At 36.1% G+C, this 22,844-nt stretch overlaps 1 protein-coding gene and 1 pseudogene across 5 annotated transcripts in view; both read right to left on the bottom strand.

Moving 5' to 3' along the window:
- Rbpj (recombination signal binding protein for immunoglobulin kappa J region) overlaps positions 1-22,844 on the bottom strand; it is a 220,210-nt gene that overhangs the window by 74,776 nt on the left and 122,590 nt on the right. The window lies entirely within an intron of this gene.
- Positions 6,503-22,664, bottom strand: LOC131423362 (small ribosomal subunit protein uS12-like; annotated as a pseudogene).

Raw genomic sequence — 22,844 nt, forward strand, 5'->3', positions numbered from 1 at the left:
CTCTCAGAGTAAACCACAGTGTTTCAGACCTCTGGGCCTTTGCATATACTATTTTCCCTCCACCCCATTTCTAAACTGTAGGAGCAGTGGGTAAAGTACAGTTAACGTAACATGATAATAATTAAAAGTATAATACAAGAACAAAGGATAAAAATGAAATGGATGAATATACATGAAAAACAAAATAGGACATATTAAATGCCCATAAAACATTATTTATGCTAAGTAGGCATTTAACATGAATTTTTATATGCATAAGATATACAAAAAACTCAAAAGAAAATACTGAATATTGAATTAATGAATTACACCAGATACTATCATTTATATACAGACATCTGAAATTTACCTATTTATTTATTTAGACAAGGTCTCACTACTAAGTTGCCCAGGCTGGCCTTAAAACTTTCCATTCTCCTGCCTCAGCCTTTTGAGTAGCTGGGATTATAGGCATGCACCTCTGCATCCTGCAAACACTTACCTCAGCCACCCTTCCACCTGCTCCTTCACCAAGACAAATCATAAATGCTAGAATTTCTCTTCCCCAATGTGGTCATAGGCTGATCTTCTCCCACATTTGTCTCAGAGTTGGCTATAAAGAAGTTCTCTGACCTCCTTTGGCTAATAGATCATAAGTCTTCCATTTCAGAGAGAGTGCATACCCAGGAGGAAGAAATGCTGCAAAGAGGGACCAAGAAGAATCTGAACAGTTGGGGGCATCCTTGGAGACTGACACTTCAAACCATGGGATCTGATGTTATCTTCAGAACTGAACTGAAAGATGCCAGATGGGGTCTGCTATAGAATCAATTGCTTATTTGCTTGTGGGAAGAAATCCCACAAGCTTTGGGATCGCAAAAGTAACCTATATAGTAAGTGCATAATAAGAGAAACTGAGTTTGATTTTCCACTAACTCCTACAGAGTAATTTAATATTATCATCCCATAGTCAAACACTGTAGAGGTAAAACAAAAAGGCAACTTCAGCTAAAAACATAATCAAATGTCTCTACATTTCAAACATACAGATCAGAAATAATAAATTAAATTTAACAAATAACACTTATATAGTGCTTTTCACAGGCTAAGCATCTCATTTAATTACCAGGTACCTTCTATTAGTTCTTCTTTTAAGGTAAGATGGGAAAAAAGAAAGAAAGAAAGGTAAAGAGCTGTCCTAGAAAGAACAAGTCACCAAGGGTCTTCTTATGATCTGTTTTGATTTTATATTAACCTTCATAATTTTGTATTAATGCTTTTCCATTTTCCAATGCACCAACTGCTGTAAAAGTTTAAAGTGCCGCTTTTTATGTGTATATTCTAATAAGAAAATACCAAGGAAAATCTTATGTTGATGTGTTCCAAACCAGAACACATTCTGCTGAGATGAAATTGTATCAAAATATACTAATAGAAATCACAATTTCAGGCTTTAGGACTACAATTACAACTCTGCTAGATAGTCACTGACTATTATAGAGAACTTAGAAAGTCAATGTTTTCTAGGTAACAAGAAATTTCAAAAAGAGAAACTTCCTTGTATGCTTATTCTCACCTTATTGGCCTCATTTGAACTGAAATTAGAAATGTTCTGCCATGAAGTTATCAGAATTTGAGACAGTTTCACAAGTGGTAAATAATACTACCTCAATGACAAACTCACTAATCCCTATTTTATGATATTGCTATCACTTAAGGTAATTCATCAGATGCAGGGACTGTTTTATTTAATTAATTCAACAACTCAATTATTTTCAACCAGTTCTTCAACCAGATAATGTATTATACTTTGTTTCAGACAAGTTAATTTTGAATATATTACTTAATTTTCACAATAAATCCAACAATTGTATATTCAAAATCTTAGGCTTTCTAAGTCCAGTTAACTTAATACTATACTTTTGGCCATTACGGTTTCTACCACTACTAATAAGATACCCTTTTAGGCCATTTTTCCTATAGTCCAAATACATTTAGGTTGAATAATATAATTGTTTTTACAGTTATTCTGGTGGCAACAAATACTATTATCCAACAACAGACCTATATAAGAATTCTATTAAACTTAATTTCATCTATTTACTCTTCAATAAACCATTAAAACTATAATCTTTAAAAATGATTAAGACTCCCCCTCACAAACAAAAAACTGAGCATAAGCAATGCAAATCTCCACAAGAGATAAATGGACTTTAAAAATGGGGCACACATACACAATGGAGTACAATTCTGACTTTAAAGGAAAGGAAATACCTACAAATGCTACACATGTATAAACCCTATGAAATAAGCCAGTCACAAAAGGACAAATATTGTATGACTCTACTTATATAAGGTACCTGGTATAGTCAAGTCTACAGCAAAAGAAAGAATGATGGCTACCAATATGACTCAGGAAAGAAAGCAATGGAGAGTTATTCAAAACCATGTTTCTTATTAAGAGTTGACTAGCCAAAGATTTTTTTGTTTTTCATTTTTTTGTGGTACTGGGGATTGAACCCAGTACCTTGGGCATGCTAGGCAAGCATTTGACCCATGAGCTACATCCCCGCCACCAGCCTAAATTTTTTTAATCTGTCAGCCCCCCCAAATCCAGAGTCCATAAAAGCATATTGTTCATTTGCATACATGTTCATCTCACAATCATATCCCAAACCTGTTTCCTTTATCAAATGATGGCAACCCTGTAATTAACATTATCCAGGCCAACAACTATGGCGACATCTCTGATTCTTGTCTTTATTTCACATGCCATCTAATCCAGGAACCCTGTGCCTGAGGGTCTTTATATCTGCTGTTTCTTCCAGCTGGCATGTTCTTTCCCTTTACTTACACATACTTCCCCAAATCACTCTTTAAGTGATAAAAGAGTCACCATCTCAATGCAAACTTCCATACATACTTTAAAGGCACAACTTTACTGATATTCCCTGTAGTATTTCCAACTTTTTCTCTGAAAGCCCTTATCTCAATTAGTATTTTATTTGTTTTTAGTCTATGTCACCCACTAAAATGTAACTTCCACAGTGTTTTGTTCTAAGTAGTGGATGACTTAGTGGCTTCAGAAATTGCAACACTTTCCACTGGGTTAGACTAAAAGTAATTTTCACAAGAAAATAACTACACATTTTTTTGGGGGAAGGGTACGGGTTGATCTGCTTTTTCGTAATTGTATCCTAATGGCTAGAACAGAGTTGGTGCTCAAAAATATATGAATCTATGGCGAGGGCTCATTCAATCCTGCTAGATGATCATTACCTGAAGTGAAGAGGAAATGCTCCACAATGTGAAGAGTTAATAATGGTGCTCTTTTGGATTTGTTTCAGCAAGTCTCATAAAATATGTGCCTAATTAGTTTTATAGATATAACCTAGTTTAGTGTCCTGAACCCTCAAAAGCAAGTGAAGGCTTTCTGCATAAAGAAAACAGGTGATGAAAGATAATATTTTTTAAAGTATTAATAATTCTTTTTTTAAAAGAGAGAGAGAGAGAGAGGAGAGAGAATTTTAATATTTATTTTTCAGTTTTTGGCGGACACAACATCATTGTTTGTATGTGGTGCTGAGGATCAAACCCGGGCCGCACGCATGCCAGGCAAGTGCGCTACCGCTTGAGCCACATCCCCAGCCGGAGAGATAATATTAATAATTTAAGCGCACTAGATAAATAGCATAAGTGTGCCTCCACTTCCTCCAAGTATTTATTTCCTCTTTACCAAACAAAAGCAATGTTTAATCAGATAAAGCAAAACAATCAAGATGACAGAAGTAACAAAATGTCTGTTTAAAAACACAGATTCACATCTATTAAGGACCTCTTTTTACATGCAAATTAGGCCCTAAAAGATTAGCATATGATAATATTAGGTCATCATACTAGCAAGATACTTAAAAACTAAGTACCTAAAATGTGTATCACTATCTCTAAAAGTTTTATGGTTTTTTCCCACCAGTAGGTTTTAAAGTCCTGATTTTCAATTCAGTACTTTGGAAAATTTCACTGAATTTAACTACATCTGTTTATGTGCCTCTTTTGATGTTTCTTATATTAATAGTGTATGAAAAGAAGCCAAATACCATGAGAAAAGACTTGTTCTTTCCATCACTTTGTGTGTGTGTGTGTGTGTGTGTGTAAAGTATGGCTTGGAAAAAAAATATGGACATAAACTAAGATGAATTTCTCTTTCAGTAAATTACTATATAAATATGCATAGAAAACACTGTTGAAGATCATCAGCATGGGAAGACTAGTATTAGAAAACTTACCTAGTGTGGGAAATTTTCCATAAAGTTGATAGTACAGTTGGTTTTTCTAATATACTCTACCTTTATAGCCTTTGTTGGCTTCATAATAAAATGCAAATTTTTCTAAGAAAACATTTTTAACAGTAAATTTATTCTGCAGTTAAATATTTATTATTTTGGGGGTTATTTGGTATTGGATATTGAACCCAGGGCACTTTACCACTGAGCTATATCTCTAGTACCCTCTCTCCTTTTTATTTGAGACAGGATCTCACTCACTGTTGCTTAGGATCTTGATAAATTGCTGAAGCTATTACTGAACTCATGATCCTCCTGTCTCAGCCTCCCAAGCTGCTGGGATTATAGGCATTTGCTACCTTACCTGGTTTGAGTGTCTTTTATCAAACAGGCACTCTTCTAGGTGAGAGGGACAAAACACTGAATAAAAAGATAAAGCCACCAGATGTGGTGGTCCATGACTGTATTCCCATCATTTGGGAGGCTGAAGCAGAAGGAACCCAAGTTCAAAGTCAGTCCTGGCAATTTAGTGAGGCCTAAGCAACTTTAGCAAGACCCTGTTTCTAAATAAAATACAAAAAAGGGCCAAGGATGTGGCTCAGTGGTTAAGCGCCCCTGGATTCAATCCCTGGTACCAAAAACCAAACAAAACCCCCAAAAGACAAGGTCTCTATCTTCATGGAGGGATGTCTTTGATTTCTGTAATAAAAACATTTTATGAAAAAACAGTAAGCATTATCTACCACAAAGTGTGGCTGCTTCAGCAGAAATAAGATGAGATTTCTGAGGAAAGCTTGTGAGATTCCAACCACAAGACCTTCATTTATTCTTTCATTAGCAACCTAAGAAACTCAAGACAGAAGGCACAAAGTACTAGCAGATATCACGGATAAGGTTACTGTTATGAAACAACCCATCTTCACCAGACAGGGAAAAATAAAATCTGTCATACCTCATAAAGGTTTGCTGTTTATCAAGTGGCAAAGCACTTGAATGTTGTGAACATCGACAAGTTACTCATTTTCTCTATAAAAAGAGCTCCCCTAAATTGATTGCTTTTCATACGAAGAAGACAAGCAGATTCCTAAACTATGCAGGTAATTTTTGTGTTTTGGGTGGTGCTAGGGATCAAAATCAAAGATTCTTGGATATGCTAAGAACACACTACCAGTGAGCTAAACTCCCAGCCCTATTTTTGTAAATCAAAACATTTAGAGTAAATATTAAACAGTAAATTTTCAGCTATAAAAATTATTTGATTTATATTTTAATAATGAACTTGGAACCAGTCTTTGGATGACTCCATCACAAATTATTCACCAAAATTTTAAAAATAAAAGTGTATTATACTACAATTTACCACAATTTTCTTTTTTTAAATGAAGGTGGGGATATTGCTGAGAGGTAGAGCCCTTGCCTAGCATGCACAAAGCCCTGGTTTCAATTCTCCGCATAACCAAAAAAAGAAAAAGAGAGAAAGCAAGTGATATTCAAACACATTGCTCTCACTAAAAATTACTTGTGAACAGACACTGGGTTTCTACCAATGACTATTAAAAGTATCTTTTTTTGCTTTATCTTTACCACAATATCTTTCAAAATTTCAAATTTACATATATATGTATATATACAAATATACATATATATAATTCACATACATATGTATATATACATATACACACACATATACACTTCAGTGCATTAGTACAGTACAATATTTAACTGTAATTAACACAGTCATATGTATTAGGATACATGTTAACCTTCTGCTAATAAGAATATGCAATCAAAAATCTAGGACAGGAAGGAAGGAAAGGAGAAAAGGAAGGAGGGAAAAACAAATTGCTCTATGTGTCACAAAGCTCTTGCAGTATATGGACAGAGGCAAACCAAAAAAAGAAAGAAAGATAGAGAAAGCAACTGATACTCAAAAACATTGCTCTTACTAAAAATTACTTGCGAAGATAAACTGGGTTTCTACCAATGACTATTAAAAGTATCTTTATTTGCTTTATTTGGGGGCGGGGGAGAACCACAGGAATTAACTAGAGGCAGGGTATGTAGCTCAGTGGCAGCATTAATGAGGCCCTGTATTCTATCCCTAGCACACGCGCGTGCGCGCGCGCGCGCACACACACACACACACAAAAAAAAAACAACCTTGAGTTTCTTTTCTTTTCTTTGTACCAGGGATTGAACCCAGAGGTGTTTTACCATTGAGCTACATACAACTCCAGACTTTTTGTTTTGTTTTGTTTTGTTTTGAATTTTGAGACAGGATCTCGCCAAGCTGCTAAAGCTGGCTTTGACCTTGCCTCAGAGCATACAGAGTTGCTGGTATTACATGCATACGCCACCTCACCCTCTTGATGTATTCTTTCCAATAAGCATCTAATAAACAAGCCAAGCCTATTCATCCTTTAAAGCTCCACTGCACCAACCACATTCTCCCACACTAAGTTCAGAGCCACTACTCTTCAAAGATGTTTCTATTTCCTTACTTCTAACTCTTCAACTTGTGACAAACCATTCTACAACTCCAACCAGTCCATGAAAATTGCTCTTGCCAGATCTTTGATGCCTTAAATCTAATCAACATTTGGTTTTATCTAACCTGCTCTCTTTGCAGTGTCTGACACAACTGACAAGCTTCCTCCCTTCTAGAATTATGCTTCCATTTTTGTGGCACTAGACTATCAAGGTTTTTGTCCTTTTTTATTATTGGTTTTCTTCTACTGTCTTCCACTCATTCCTTAAATGTTGATGCTTTCCAGAGGTCTGTCTCTGCTCAGGAGATCTTACTTATACCCAAAGTTCCAGTTACCACCTAATAGTCTTCAAGTATATTTTATAACAAGCCACATATATCTACCTCTCTCACAAGGGCCTCAAACTCAACTAAAGTTTTTGGCTAACACAAAATTCCCAACACTAACCTAACTTCAGTGCATTAGTATACTAATCTAACTCCTCTCCCATCCATTTATCTCTGTGCCATCTCAACAAATGAACTACTGTCCTTCGGGCAATATGTGTAAAGCATCCGAATTCTTTCCTTCATGGAAAAATTCTATGACTTCTATTCACTCTTGGGGTTTGCCCAAATAGCTGTATTAGAGAAATAATGCTATACCCTCTCTTCCCAATGGTAACCTGCCTTCACATTTCAAAATGTCACTGAGTCATTTTAGGTATTATTATGATTTTAAAAACAGACTAAACATTTCTTACTACTTAAACTACAGAGTAATACAACCTACAAAATTTTTAGAATCTTAATAGATGACTCTTTTGTAAATTTCAGGAGCTTAAATACATATGTAGATATCCAATTTTTTTTTTTTAATTTCTAATGGGAGCAGGAAAACAGACACATTTAAAAAGGGAAAGTAGCCCATTAACAAAGTCACCACCATAGCTTCAAAACGGAAAAAAAAAAAAAAAAAAAAAGATACAATGTTGTAATTGTAAGCTTTTCAATGACTCAAAGTACTGGATGGAGGTAGTCATCTGACTATGCAGAGAAGAAAATGGCACATTAATGGCAGTTATTGAAAGTCAAAAAGTTGAAAAGGTAGCTAAGGAATTCCTGAGGGGACAGCTGAACAAAAGAATATCCAGGGATCAGTGAAACGAAGTATCCAATAATAAGTGATTTCCTCTCATTGGAGCAGACTGTTCCCTTGAGGCATGGTTAACTAAAGCATTTCCCAAAGTTGGAAATATGTATAGTTCAATAAGTCATTTTAATATCTACAATGTCATCTGTTACCAGGTGCAATCTTTCAAAAGTATATTGAGTTGTTGTGATTGGGAAATCATCCAACATATACATGAACCTCAGTAGGCACTGTTAAGGACCAGTGCTAGGAAAGCCATCTGTTTGATGGAAATAATATTTCTACTTCCCTAGTGATTACAGCTACCAATGACAACTATGAAGTCCCAAGAGAAGAAAAGAAATTCTAACTGCTTCAAAACTTTAATTAATCAAATAAACTAGCCAAGAAATTAATGTTAAATATTACACAAAGGATCTCTAAACCCCTAATATTTTTTGGCTAATTATTCCATTGGTAGTATACATCTGCTCTTCTAAAATTTGGTTATGAATCAGAAATAACTCACTGGGTATGTTTTTATATCTAAAAGTGACTGTGGATAATAACTACAATTCACAAAAATTGTTATTTTTAATGTGCATAAAAATCCTCCTGAAAACATGATCCACACAATAAAAGAACAGATGTTACTGTCACAGTTTAAATTCCTTTAACCACCAGGAAGAATGAGACTAAATTTAACAAGATTTTTTAAATTTAAAGGCTGGGAGTATATCTCAGTGGCAGAGTGCTTGACTAGCATGTGTGAGGCCCTGGGTTCCATCCCCAACATTGTGAAAAATAAATTAATTAATTAAAGTAACAACCAATAAGCCTGTACATTCAACTTGTATTTTTAACATCTTCAGTACTCAACATTTTATGATCAGGAAGTGTGTTAAACATTGACTTTCCAAAGAAAGTAAAATTATGATGATTTAAATATATAAAAGTAGTGAAGATATTTGCAAATATAGTATAAGATCTTCAGATATACTGACCATAATCTCAAATATTTAGTGGGTTCCCTGGTTTCTTTTTTTTCCTTTTGGCCAGGGAATCCTCATTTTTTTCATCTATTGCTACCCTACTCTTCTTGTGGAGAGGGGGGTGAGGTGGGTACCGGGAATCGAACTCAGACGCACTGGACCACTGAGCCACATCCCAGCCCTATTTTGTATTTTATTTAGAGACAGGGTCTCACTTAGTTGTTTATTAGCACCTCGCTTTTGCTGGGGCAGGCTTTGAACCTGCAATCCTCCTGCCTCAGCCTCCCAAACCGCTGGGATTACAAACATGCACCACCTTACCCTACCCTTTTTAAGATAAGATTTTTGTAAGATTCTTTGAAAATCTTCTAAACAGTTTAATATAATAAAATAAAAGTAGTAGTATATTATAAACTATAAATTTAAGTTATCAAATAAATATCAAAAATATTTTAACAGAACATATCACAGCTCCCTTTGTTTTTGTAGTTCAACTCCAGATGTTATTTTTAGCATCTCAGAGTAAAACAACTTTAAATAATTACAGTTATTATTTGTCTCAATAACATATTAAAACTACTTTTATTTCTTTTCTTATGGTACCAGGGATTAAAACCAGAGGCTCTCAACCACTGAGCCACATCCCCAGTCCTATTATTATTATTTTATTTTGAGACAGTGTCTTGCTAAGCTGCTGAGGCTGGTTTTAAACTTGCTATCCTCCTGTCTCAGCCTCCGGAGCCACTGGGAATTTAGGCATGTCACCATGCCCAACTTAAAACCACTTTCTTTTTAAATAAAAGTGGATACAGGCACTGTGGCCAAAAACTATTCAAATGTATAAACTAAATATATCAAAAAATACTTGGCTTCAAACCACCCAACATCTATAGTTTTACACAGTAGAAGGAGGTAAAGTGTCATCCATAAAGCTATTATAGACTATTTGATGTCAGAAATTATGTCCATAAAACATCTTAAATTTACAATTTACCTTTACACTTATCCAAATAATGTGTTTGGAGGAAAAAAAATCATTAAACAGTCATGTGAAAATATTCTAAATTCCCTCAAAGTTAAAAGAGGGAAAGAGCAAAAGCAAAGATTACTAGAATAAAAACACTCAGAATTGTACCACACTAATTCACTCCCCTTCAAAAAACATTCACCCATAGGGCTTCAGAAATAACAAACACAGAATTCATCCCAACTGTGACTACAATTTGTAAGCAGTCTTTCATTGCTCCATAAAGGCTCATCATTGTAAATACTCATCAGTTTTTAAGCCACATCCACAGCTGCTCTCTGATAGAAAAACAACAAATTTTGACATTAAAGATTTTAAAATGACATTTATGGAACAGTTTTACATAAAATAAAATTAAAAGTAGTCCAGTATAACAGAAAGAATTAACGGTACCTAGTCTACCAAACCATAAGAATCTTGAGTCACTCTTCATAGTAATACCTTTCATTTACATGGTGCTAGGATCATTTTCTAAGCTCCCTGCCATGCCAGAGATATCATTTATGCTTGAAAAAAAAAAAAAATCAAAGCAGAGATAATCACCAAATTAGTAGACAATAGATGTGTTTCACAGCCACCAGTCTATATTCTTTCCACAAACCTTTCTCCCAAAATCATACTGAAATGAAGGAAAAAAAAAAAAAAAGCTCCACACAAATCAATTCTCTACTCAATTTTACCCTCCTGCCTCAATTTATTCTCTGCCTGTACTAAGGGAGAAGTTCCTCTGCTTAGTGAGTATAGCCAGTCATGTGTTTTATGATGACTAAGAGTTAACCATGCTCAGGGGAGAGAAAAAGAAGACTGAACCCAGTAGCAGCATCAAATGCTAAATCACTACAAGATATTCATACTACAAAATGGCAATAAAATTAAAATTAAAATTAAAATCCAGAGATATGGGTTTGACTCTTCCACCAGCTGGCAGGTGAACTTGGTTATGTTTCTGTAAAACATCACAATACTAACTTCCTCACCAGACTATGCCAATGTCTAAATGCAACAAAAGATCTCTTGAGCTATCAAACACTACATTCGGGTACAGAATAAACTGAAAACACATCAGGTAAATATGAATTCACACCAGGAATCTGTTAAGACCATTATAACACATCATGGTAAAAGTAGCATTTCAAATCAGAAAACAGAACACAGCATTCCTCACATAAATTGGCCTATATTAATTAAACAGTATTTTCTTCTACTTGCTTGGGTTTTTAAATAGCATTTCATCTGTGACTGTGGGTATCAATAGGTATGGCTCCCTATTATTCTTAGTGGCCGTTTTGAAAGTGTTTCTCTTATTATTTATGTTGCTGCCCAAGATACATCTGGCAACTCTGATAATGTGAAAACTCCAGACATTTTGAAGTATAGTCTGTTTTGTACATCAATTTATTGCCCATTTTCATTTTCCTTATGAGTTATTCTTTATCCATATTTTTCTAATGAAATACATCTTATTTTGTGTAATGAACTTTTATTTTCCACATATTACCTTTTGTCAATTCTTGATATTAAATACCTTATTTTCTGTTAGCTTTTCACTTACTCAGTTTTGTTTGTTTTTGTTACATAGGCGTTTAAAAATATATATATATTTTTTCTTTTGCATACCAGGGATTGAATTCAGGGGACTTGGCTACTGAGCTACATCCCCAGCCCTACTTTGTATTTTATTTAGAGACAGGGTCTCACTGAGTCGCTTAGTGCCTGCTTTTGTTGAGGCTGTCTTTGAACTTGTGATTGTCCTGTCTCAGCCTCCTGAAGAGTTAAAATTTTTATGAAGTCAAATTTGTTATTTTCCTTTGATTTTGTGTTTTGGTTACAACCATTTCTCACCATAAGATTATGAAAGCATTTGTATGTATGTTCTTTTAGAAAGGAAAAAAAATAAAAATATGAAGCAGAAAAAGAAAATTAACAATGACAATACTGCCAGAGTTTCTGACAATATTATTTTTAAAGTTAAATAGAAGCTTGGAGTGGTGGTATGCAAATGTAGTCCCAGCTACTCAGGGGACTAAGGCAAAAGAATCGGGCCCAGGAGTTCAAGACCAGCCTGAGAAGCAAGTAGTAAGACTCCAGTCTTTAAAACACAAACAAACAAAAAAAGTTAACTAAAAGGTAAATAATGTTACTTCAGATAATCTTTTGTGTTCAAAGACTAGTCTAATCAAATCTAACTTTGCACTTCTAGAAAAAATAATTTACTTTTAAAGTAATCTAATAGAAAAGACTATAATCTTCTTTTCCTTAAAAACGTCTACCACATTTACTTATATCTGGAACTGTTTTGCCACCCAGTAATTAACTTTGAAGTGTTTGAAGTGAAAGACAAACACAAGCCCCATCAGTATAGGGTAGGGAATCAAAGGCAAAAAGCAGAAGTAAAACTGTATGGATTTAAGTTAAGTTACTAAAATACCCAACCTTCAGACTTCTGTAAAAGGAGATACCATCTCCCTCAAAATGTCCTGGATGACTCATTATATATTCAACAAAATATCAGTTACCTGATCCCCTTAATACTGTTTACTAATATTTTGATATTTTTAACATGTAATAGAGTGTTAGCATTTCCATTAAAAAAAATTGAGGAATATACTCCCAATTCTTTTTTTCTGTAATATAAAAATTTATTACTATTGTTTTCATCAGGGAAATTTATGATCTTGACCTCCCCTTCTTGCCTTTGTGTATAGGGCCAAAAGGGAGACATGACAACCTTAAAGCAGACTCCAGGAATGTCACCAACAGCATGACCTTTTCGACCAAATCTAGCAACCAGAAATTCATCATTTTCCTCAATAAAGTTCAAGCAATCATCACTGGATACAAAAGCTGTGATTTTCTTGCCATTCTTGATCACCTGGACCCTGAAAACAAACTTCTCGATGGCAGAATTTGGCTGTTTGGCTTCAACCTCTACGTTTTTCTAGCACAATTCCCTTTGCATGGGAAGCACCTCCAAAGGGTTGGTCTTCAGGCCTGTGCCCAAATGGGCTTTCTTGTATTGTTTATCATGTCACTTCTGGTCCCTTCATTGACTATGGAGCTTCCTGGCAGTATGAAGACCTCGTAACTTGCCCATTCTGTTGATGCCGCAGGGCTGAGCGAAAGCCCAATTCTTAACAGTAATTATTCTTGCTGTAGGACTACAGTAGTTCACTTTATGTGATATTTAAATAACTTCTTAATTTCTTACGATAAACATTTCTAATTAGAAAAAAAAAAATCAAGATGACCATATGCAGATGAGACAATAAGTCCTTAAGAAAAATTTTCAGGGCTGGGGAGCAGCTTAGTAGTAGTATACTCAACTAGTATACTCAAGGTCCTGCATTTGATGGATGGAAGAAGGAAGAGAAGGAAAGAATGAAGCAAGAGATGAAAGAAAGAGAAAAGAAAAATGGCCATTCCTGACCAATCACAGAAAAAGAAAAGAGAAAAAAAAAAAGGAAAGAAATATCCACATGTTTAAGGCCCCTGGATTTAATGCAGGCACACAGAGAGGCAGGCAGGCAAAAGAAAAATGTCCACATCAAGACAGTTACTTCCCAGAAATAACTATGAAAAACAAAAAACAAAAAACTTTGCACCTACCATGTAAATGTATGTTTAAATTCTAATGTAATTTTAAAAATACTTAATTCATTAACTGATAATTTTCAGGAGTTACAACTAATTAACTACATATTTAAGTAAATGACATAAATAAATCCTGTGGGCAAAGTATATACATCACATTAAATACAGCAGGGAAAGACCAGGGCAAAGAAGGCTTACTTACCAATAATAATGAAGTAACCTTTGAAAGCTACAGCTATCCATTCAAGTTTTTTTTTTTAATATTATAATAGTCAATCCTCAACTCCCACTAATTCAATGCTAACCATTTAATGGCACACATTATTATAAGCTGTGAATTACAAAATAATATAACTCCCATCTTTGGAAGGCTGAAAAGGATTTAATTCATTTCCTTGACATATGTATGAGCATAGATGACAGATACAACAGATTTAATGAACTCTGTAGTCAAGGGAGTTAATATTGTCTTGATGTACACACTAGAAAAATCACTGCATGTTCATCAACAAGTTCATAAGTCCATTTTACAGTATAAAATTTCAATTTGTGGCTTCTCTTCCTTGGAGATGGCCTTTCTTTTCCTCCAGAGGCTCTGGAAACAACCAACCATAATTAGTGCAAGTGGCAGAATCAAGAGGCTAGAGACACAAGAGGCAAAGACTGTCGTGAGCCAAAAGTAAAGGCGCCTAGCCAGTTCCTGAGTAGGATTAATTAAACCCGAGTGGTGAGAGGGCATGAAAGGTGAGCAGCGAGGGCAACTATGTTTCTAAAGAGGCCAGCATGACAGTTGAAAACAGAAGACAAAGATCATAAGCAGCAACAACAGGAAGAAAGTAAAGGCGGAAAGAACAAGTAACCCCAAGCCCAACATTTATGAAACAACAATGGCAGTAGCACTTTCCCAACCATGCTTGGAAGCTGAAGGATTTGCATTCTTGGTCCATGCATACTGTAGGGAAAAGGGAATACAGGAAGGGGTGAGTGCATAAACATTAAAAGGCACCAAGCAGTATAAATAGAAAAGAGTAAAAAGACCAGCATATGCCTCACCTCCTGCCCCCTGCCAAAAAACAAGGAGCTGGCTTGTAAATAATCTAACCTGCCTTTGTCTATATTTAAATATTTAGAATATATAATAACGCCTTTCCTAGCTCTGAAATTTCCTGAATCTAATGGATTTAATAATCTATATAATGTGTCACACAGGATGTCATAAAGGATACTATGCTACATGTAATTCTACAACACACAGAATATAAATCGAGAGAACAAAGGGCAGGGGGATTGGGAGTACAGAATCATACTTCAGTATCAGTACAGACTACACTTGATCATCTTTCATCTAAGAAACCAATTCCTAGTCTCCTCCTTTAAAGCAATCCACAAAGTGTTATCAACAAACAATACCGCCTAAAATCCAACCACCAGGCTTCATTTCAAGCACATTCAGAAATGAAGAATTTGGTCAACTTGCAAATTTCATTGAACTTCCCTTTAGCTTCTTTCTAGAGAACATATTCAAATACAGTTACATTTTTCTATTTTTTTAAGAGTTGGAGTTTTCAATCTAGTATATGTTTCATACAACACTTCAAAAAGTATAGTCCACAAAAGGAATAAGGGTGACCATAATCCAGGGGGCAGATGTCAGTTTCCGAAGTAGGAAAAAAAAATCTATACTGAATGTCAGCCTTACCATTTAGACTAAGTGCCACCTAGTGGTAAGTGTTATACACTACCAAATCCATTAAGGTCATGTTCATTTATCCTGCAACTAGCATCTGGCAGATGGTAATTGCTCCATAATTATGCAAGTAAAACACTGCTCCTGTCCTTTTCACTGAGAGATTAAATACAGAGACAGGTAGATAATCAGTATAGATAAATTTATAGACAGTAGAACAATGTTAGGTGTTACAGAAGAGATATGCAAAAATAAGTATCCAATATTTATTATTAACCTAAAATACAAAATACTGTTAAATAGGTTCTCTTAAACCTGTTCACCTCGCTCAGACTTTTCCATTTCTAATTATTACATCACCCAGGTTTCAATTAGTTGGAGGTTTTTCCTACCTTCCTTGCTGCATCCCTCCTCCCATTTTCTCTTTTCAATTCCACACTTCAGAAAACGAAAGAAGAATCTACTTATTGAACACCTACTACTCCTAAACTGAGCTAATAATTTTATATCCCTTATCTTATTTAATCCTAGCATCAATACTATAAAGTATTTTTTCCATTTTCTTAGATAAGGGGAAAAGATTTAGATTAACTGACATTCTTAATTGCCACAGACAATAATATTTGGATGACAGTACACTGATTACAAATTTCCCTATATCCCCATACCATGATGCCTCAAAAAAAGCCTTTTTTTTTTTTTTTTTTGCCTTTCTATCCTAGGTCTATCTTTAAGACCATGTTTCTCTTATATAGTAGCCACAAATTTCAATCCATTTCCTACTGTTTACATCCAAGTTCACCTCATCTAAATCATCCAATGTCCTACCCCTTTCTTCTGCATCCCTGATTGATATTCAAATACTTAGCTTAGGACTCAAGGTCCTCCAAAAGACCTCCAAACACTTTCCAGTTTAATTTAAAATGCCAATTCTAACCATTTCTATGAACTCCCCCACATACACACCTGACACAATCATTCACACCTGTTTCCATCATCAACACTCTACATCTGTCACGGCACTTACAATAATTTCCCTTAAATATTAATTATCCATATACTTTCCACTAAGTCATATACCAAAGCACATATTCATCTGTACAGGGCAGGCACAAAGCAGTTTTACACCTAATAAGACTATAATATATGTTGTTATTAAAACAATATATTTATTATGTATTTTATTTATTGGATTTATTACATATTATCATACATGCGACTAAAGCATGGTCATACTCATTCCCTTGAATCTTGGGACAACCTTGGATGTTTTTGCTTACTCCAGTTGGTGTAATTAGGAACTCTGTACAGAATTATATAATATTTTTGCATGAAAAATTTTCTCACACTCAAACCAGAAATATTATTTGAAAAGGTATGCTTGCAAAATAAGGAAAGATTTTAATAGGTTTGCAGTTTTCAAAAAAAAAAAAAAAAGAAACAAATACCTTTGTTTCAATGATGCAAACTACTCTAAAATTAGTATGTTCTATAGCATATTAGGTTATACCCCAAAATAAGTTGGTCATAATAATTAAATACCCTACACACTGGTTCTATAGTTCATACGGCAATACTGAACTTCTATAATGCTTTACCACATTTATAAAAAAGTTTTATAGAATGACAAACACTTTTCCTGGTTATATAAACTTTTTATGAGAAACTACTCTTATACTTATTATTATCATCTAATTAACAGTGTACATTAGCTCTACAACCAAGTTAAGACTTCAAGAAACTTGGGGAGAGGAATTAAAAGCAACAGTCAACTTGATTTTCTAGTGCATTTCATCTCCTATCCCTCAGGTGTGGCACTTTCATTGCAAGGATTTTGCAATTTAGAATGCCAAAGAAGCAACTTTCTATCTTTTTTTTCCCCCTTGGTAAAGTTAAGATAGTGTAAATATTTCCAAGACTACCATGAACTTCACCAATCTGACTGAAAAGCTGCCATGCTTATTTCCATGCACTGCGTCAACAAAACAAACTTACACAAATATTTATACACACAGGTAATTACTATAACTTACACTACTGCCGATATATGCCCCTCCCCCATGCCCTTAAGCAAGTTTGATATGTTGGAGAAGTGCACTGGGATATCATTTCAGCCCCTGAAGCAGAAGCAGGCCTAATGAGGCATAAGCAACACCATGATGCTGTGCCAGGCCTAAGAGGCCTCCAGAACTGTGGTCATGGTAAGTGTCTGAGAGATGGTAGCAGCTGGGCATTCAACATTCCTACATTTTTATGGCTGTCCAAGCAGAGAAAAGAGCAGTAAGAAGTAGACCCCAAAAAGTTGGGGGTGACTCAATGACAACATCTGTGGTAAAGCAGTAATTTACCAAATATGTCTGTTTAAAATGCCAAAGCACATATTTCCAAGGTTGTGGTCCTCTGTACTAAATACACTGCTGCTTTTCTAAAACATGACCCACAAACCACAGGCTGCAGTATAAAAAGTCCATCTTGAACCCTGCCCATGAAAGGGTACCAGAAGAAACTGTTATGATAATTAAGATATCTGTATAAAGTGCTTTATGATTTATAAATCACACCTACCACACTGTTTTATTTGACCTTTCTAATTATAACTGCACATACTTTACCTGACATAATAGTCACAATGTGCCTGGTACATAAATGCAATCTGTCCACACAACCTGAGTCTTCCTCTAGATCATAAATTTCTTAAGTGATTTTATGACATGGATCCCCAAAAATGCTGTCTGTAGTGCCCTAAGGTTTATGCATCTAGAAGTACTTAAAACACTTTTTTAAACATGAAATCTTTTGAGAAATATTTGACAGTCAACCACATAAAAAGCAAAATGTGAAAGTTAAGCTTGCCTGTTTTGTAGATACAATAAAATGTAGCATTCTAATAAAATTTTGACTGGCACAGTGGTACACGTTTGTAATCCCAACTGCTGGGGAGGCTAAGGCAGGAGGATAGAGAGTTCAAAACCAGCCTTAGCAAAAGCAAGGTACTAAGCAACCCAAGTGAGACCCTGTCTCTAAATAAAAAATACAAAATAGTGATGGGTATGTAGCTTAGCAGCCGAGTGCCCCTGAGTTCAATTCCTGGTAATCCCCTCACCAAAAAAAAGTACTTTTCCCCAAGAGCTTCACTATAATTTTCTCAGGTGCAATGATACTAACTATGGCTGAAAATTATACCTCCAGGTATTTCAGGAATTGTTCCTTTACATAATCAAAATCAAATACAAAACACCTACAAGTAGATATATCTCAAATTCTGCCTATATAATCATATTTTCTTTGAAGTCCTATCATGTGCTGGCACTCTTCTAAGAATACATAAATGATTAAGAAAAAAAATGGTATATGCCACCAAGTAATGAACAGCATTTGAATATGATAATTACAATTTAATAAGACATTTCCAAAAGAATTACACCAGTCCTTTAATAACACACAGCAGGAACACCATACCTAGCCTCTTAGATCTGTATAGAATATCCTGACCTTACTCTTGAATAATAACCTAGTAAAGACCAGTACTTTTGATAAACCCTTATGCATTAAAGTTCTGGGCCTATATAGAGAACTCCAAATTCTTAAATACAGTGAATATGAAGAAAGAGAAAAAGGCAAACAATTTAGCTGGAGAAGATGTTAACAAAATACATACCGAGGAACTTATAAACCATGCCAGCAAACATTTTTATATGCACTTACTATGTACCAAGAATTTTACTAAATGTTTTCATGCATTATCTAATTTAATCTTCATAACAACTCTTTAAGTTAGGAATAATTATCCTGCAAGTGATGAAAGAGGTAAGGATAGGATAATTTGACAATGCTATAGAGGTTTGAAGAGGCAGAGACAAATGAAATCTGAGCAGATTAAATCCTAAATATAAGCTCAAAACTCTCCACTCTGTTGCCTCTTTTAAATGAAGGCTGCTAGGGGGAGCCATTGAAAGGTTTTTAAACTAAAGAGTGGAGTGATCAGATTTGTTCTACAGAAACACTGTTCTGCAGCCATGTGTAAGATGGAAAATGGGTGTGGATCTAGAAGCAGAAAGAGGCTGTCTATACATCTGCTATAATCCAGGTGAGATATGACAAGAGCATAAACTATGGTAGTGGAGTAAAGGTTTAATGAGACATGAAACCAAAATCCTGGCCTGGGGAATTAGATGACAACCAATCCAATATCACCACCAGAAATACAGAAGCAATAGGCTTCATTCCTTCAGTAAATATCTACAGTGTCCTCCAAACACCACTTTCCTATAACAAAGTATCAAGTCTGAAATTATAGTTCTGGTGACTAGAAAATATTGTTGAGAACAAATGACAAAGCATTATAATACTAAGACACATGCAAAATTTGTCATTACTATTAACAGGTGAAAACATTTCATGCTATCTTCTTAAAATATTACTACAGGCAGAAAAAAAATCAACAGAAGACATCATAATTTTATAATGTATTATTACATTTGAGTTTGACAGATCTTCAGTCTCTTACAAAACACAACGACCACTCTGTAATTTGTTTTGCTTGTCCACACTCTCCCTTAAGTTGGGGGAGGGGGCAGGGTATCTGTTTCATTACCCAAACTAAAATACATATTTGGGCTTTTTTTTTTAATCCCACTATCATTGCTGTAACTTGCCAAGAATTTAGTTCATAACCTCCTACTTGACTTCCTATAAAATATGACCTACTTCACATTAGCTTATTTCAGTAACAATTCGTAGACGTTAACCACACCTTTCATCCAAGGATGCGCTCTATAAATCTTAAGGCACAGCAATCCTGTGCAGATGTGGCAAGTTATTACAATCCCCATTTTACTACAGAGTTAGGAAACTGGCCCAGGGGAAGTAAAATAACTTGGAAATAATCACAAAGCCAGATGCCAAAAATAACAACTTTTAGTCAATCCATGAGAAAATACTGCCCCTAGTTGAAATAACATGAAATTTAGTATTAGGAGGAAGCAAAATGCAAAATAATGCTTTAAAGCCAAGTCTTAAGTCTTATTTCTAAAAATGACTGAACACCAGAATTAAGATCTATAAGAACTTTCAAACAAAGTCATCTTTTCTGAATGCTTTACTCATCCAAGGTTCCAAAGAAAGATTACTTAATCAATTACATCTGCCAAGAGTGGCTTCCCCCCACAAAAAACAATTTATCTTACCCATTTAAAAGACATTAGTAGACATCTGTTGGTAACACGAAGTAACTTTTTAACAAACTTTTAAAAATCTAATGCCTAGAAACATATATTAGAACAGATCCGAACATACTGCAAGTGAGCCTGATATTATCTTCTAAAAATATACTCCTTGCAGTCCCGCTGTAATATTCACAGATAATAATTCAAAGTTTTGATAGTCAATATTTGAAATGAAAGTTTCCCAAACATAACTTATCCTATATATTCCCATATACGTTGCTGTTTGACATAAATTAAAGGCACTGTTTTATTTGGTTATGACATAAAATTCTTAACAGTGTTTAGGAACTACACAACTCAAACTGTAAAAGTGACTTTATGATAAGAATAGATGCACAAATCAGAGCAAAATACTTTCTATTATTACATAGTATTTACACTTTATTTACAGTCAGAACCAGTATGCTCATGATTTTACCTTCAAAAGATTACATACTAAGAACAAGAAGGGAGACAATAGTTATTGACAAAAATAATTCATGAACTGAGATTGCAAATTCTCACAAACACCTCAGGTATCAATCATGAAAGTATGGTTTTCCTTCAATCAGAATTTAACCTATTAATTCTAATCACTGTCTTAATAAACAACAACAACAAAAAAGCTTTCCATTGTGCCAGGATTCCTTTTAGCAGATCTTGCATATCCTCTATCAGGTCAACTTTGTGTGGAACCTCAGTGCATAAATCAAATGACATTCCAAAAGATTTTACCAGTAATGTATCTTCTAAAAGTAGTGATCAACTAGTAGAAAAAAATAATAATCCTGGTAAACCTAATACTTTTTATTCCTAGCACAAGAATAATTCAGGCCACTTATTTACAATACACCACATCCCCACAGATATAACCCCAAGCTTTTAACATTATTGTAACAAGAGCTGAGAACAACTTAATACTCCTTTAACATCAGGAATTGCCTTTAAGATAACCTCACTTAAAACTATTACTTCTATGTCTTTTGAGTACATGTGATTAATATATTCCACAAAGATCCTAAAAGCAGTATTCATCAACCAGAAACTGCACTCTTCAGCGTTTAATCCCAATGATGGGACAGAAGATGCAAAAAGCACAAATTGTAAACACTAACTGCAAATTACAACGATTGTAAAATGTGAACTCTCATGATTAAGAAAAAGCAAATCATTTTTATCAAGTTTCCAAGCAGGACAACTCGCTTTATGAAGCAGGAGTTACTGGCAAAATAAACTGTACAACTAGATTCTGGAAAATGCTCAAATTGTGCACCCCAACATTCACAAGGTTTTAATACTGAAATTCGCTCAATTCCTATTTACATACCAAATGAATATCCATCATGGATATCTGAAACTATTCTCAAACATCGGTAGGATAGGGGCGGGGTGGGGTTGGGGGGGGGGCAGAGAGCCACCTTTCGCCTACTTCTATTCGTTCTGAAATACCCGGCCACCCAGCAGCAGGTAACCCAAATGCAAAGCTACGACAGCTGCCCTTGGATAGCTGCCCTTGGCCAACGCCACCAGAAACACCAAGGGGCAGAGAGGCGGGGGGATAACCATCAAGAGACTAGATCTTTTTCAGGGCTACTGTTTCCAAGCACAACCACGAACCCAAAGAGATGGCAATGAAAACTGGAGTCCCCTTAAAAGCAGTATTAACCCCCCCCGGAGGGGGGTACACATAATCCCGAGAGAAAGGGGTGCAGAGGAGAGGAGGGGGCGGAGGAGGAAACTAAGTATCCCCAAGCATCCTTCAGATTCACAAAACAACAAGCCCTAGAGTCTGTCCGCACTTCCAAGCACCAGATGGAGTCCCCGGGGCTGAGACAGTTCAGCAGACAAACACTGTGGGCAGCGGATAAATCACACGAAGATGGGAGGGTAAGGGGGGTACTGGGAAAATAAGCCACTATATGAGGGAGACAAAGCCTCTGGGGGTGATCCAGGGCCAAAGAGAAAGGTGAGAGGGGAGACACACGAGAAAGACAAAGAAAGAAAAATAAAAACAGGAATCTGGTGCCTGGGCTGTGGCAGGTCACTGGGCCACCAAGAAGAGAGGAGCACAACAAAGGGGCACGGGAGGAAGGACAGCGGAGGGAAAGAGATGGAGAAGGGATGCGGGGCGCGGCGGGGCGGACAAAGCGCCCAAGGCAGCGAAACAAAGGGCCGGGGGTAGAGAGTCGCGGGGGGACAGCGCGGAAAGACAAAGCGCCCAGGGCCCGGGGCACCGGAGGGGCGAGGAGGCGACGACCGCCGCGAGGAACAAAGCTGCGCGGGGCCCCGAGGCAGGGCCCGCAGGCGGCGGTGCGGGAGGCGCGCGGCGGGAACGGCGCCCGCGGGCCCCGCGCGCCCGGCGGCACTCACGCCCGCACCCCCTGGCCTCGCCGCCGCCGCAGCCCGCCCTCACGCGCCGGAGCCCGAGCCACGGCGGCGCAGAGCGGGCAGCGCACAGCCACACGCCGCCGCGCTCGGCACA

This window comes from Marmota monax, unplaced genomic scaffold (assembly GCF_021218885.2).
Source record: "Marmota monax isolate L192 unplaced genomic scaffold, Marmota_monax_Labrador192_F-V1.1 WCK01_AAM20220418_F8-fsc00009, whole genome shotgun sequence".
NCBI lineage: Eukaryota > Metazoa > Chordata > Mammalia > Rodentia > Sciuridae > Marmota > Marmota monax.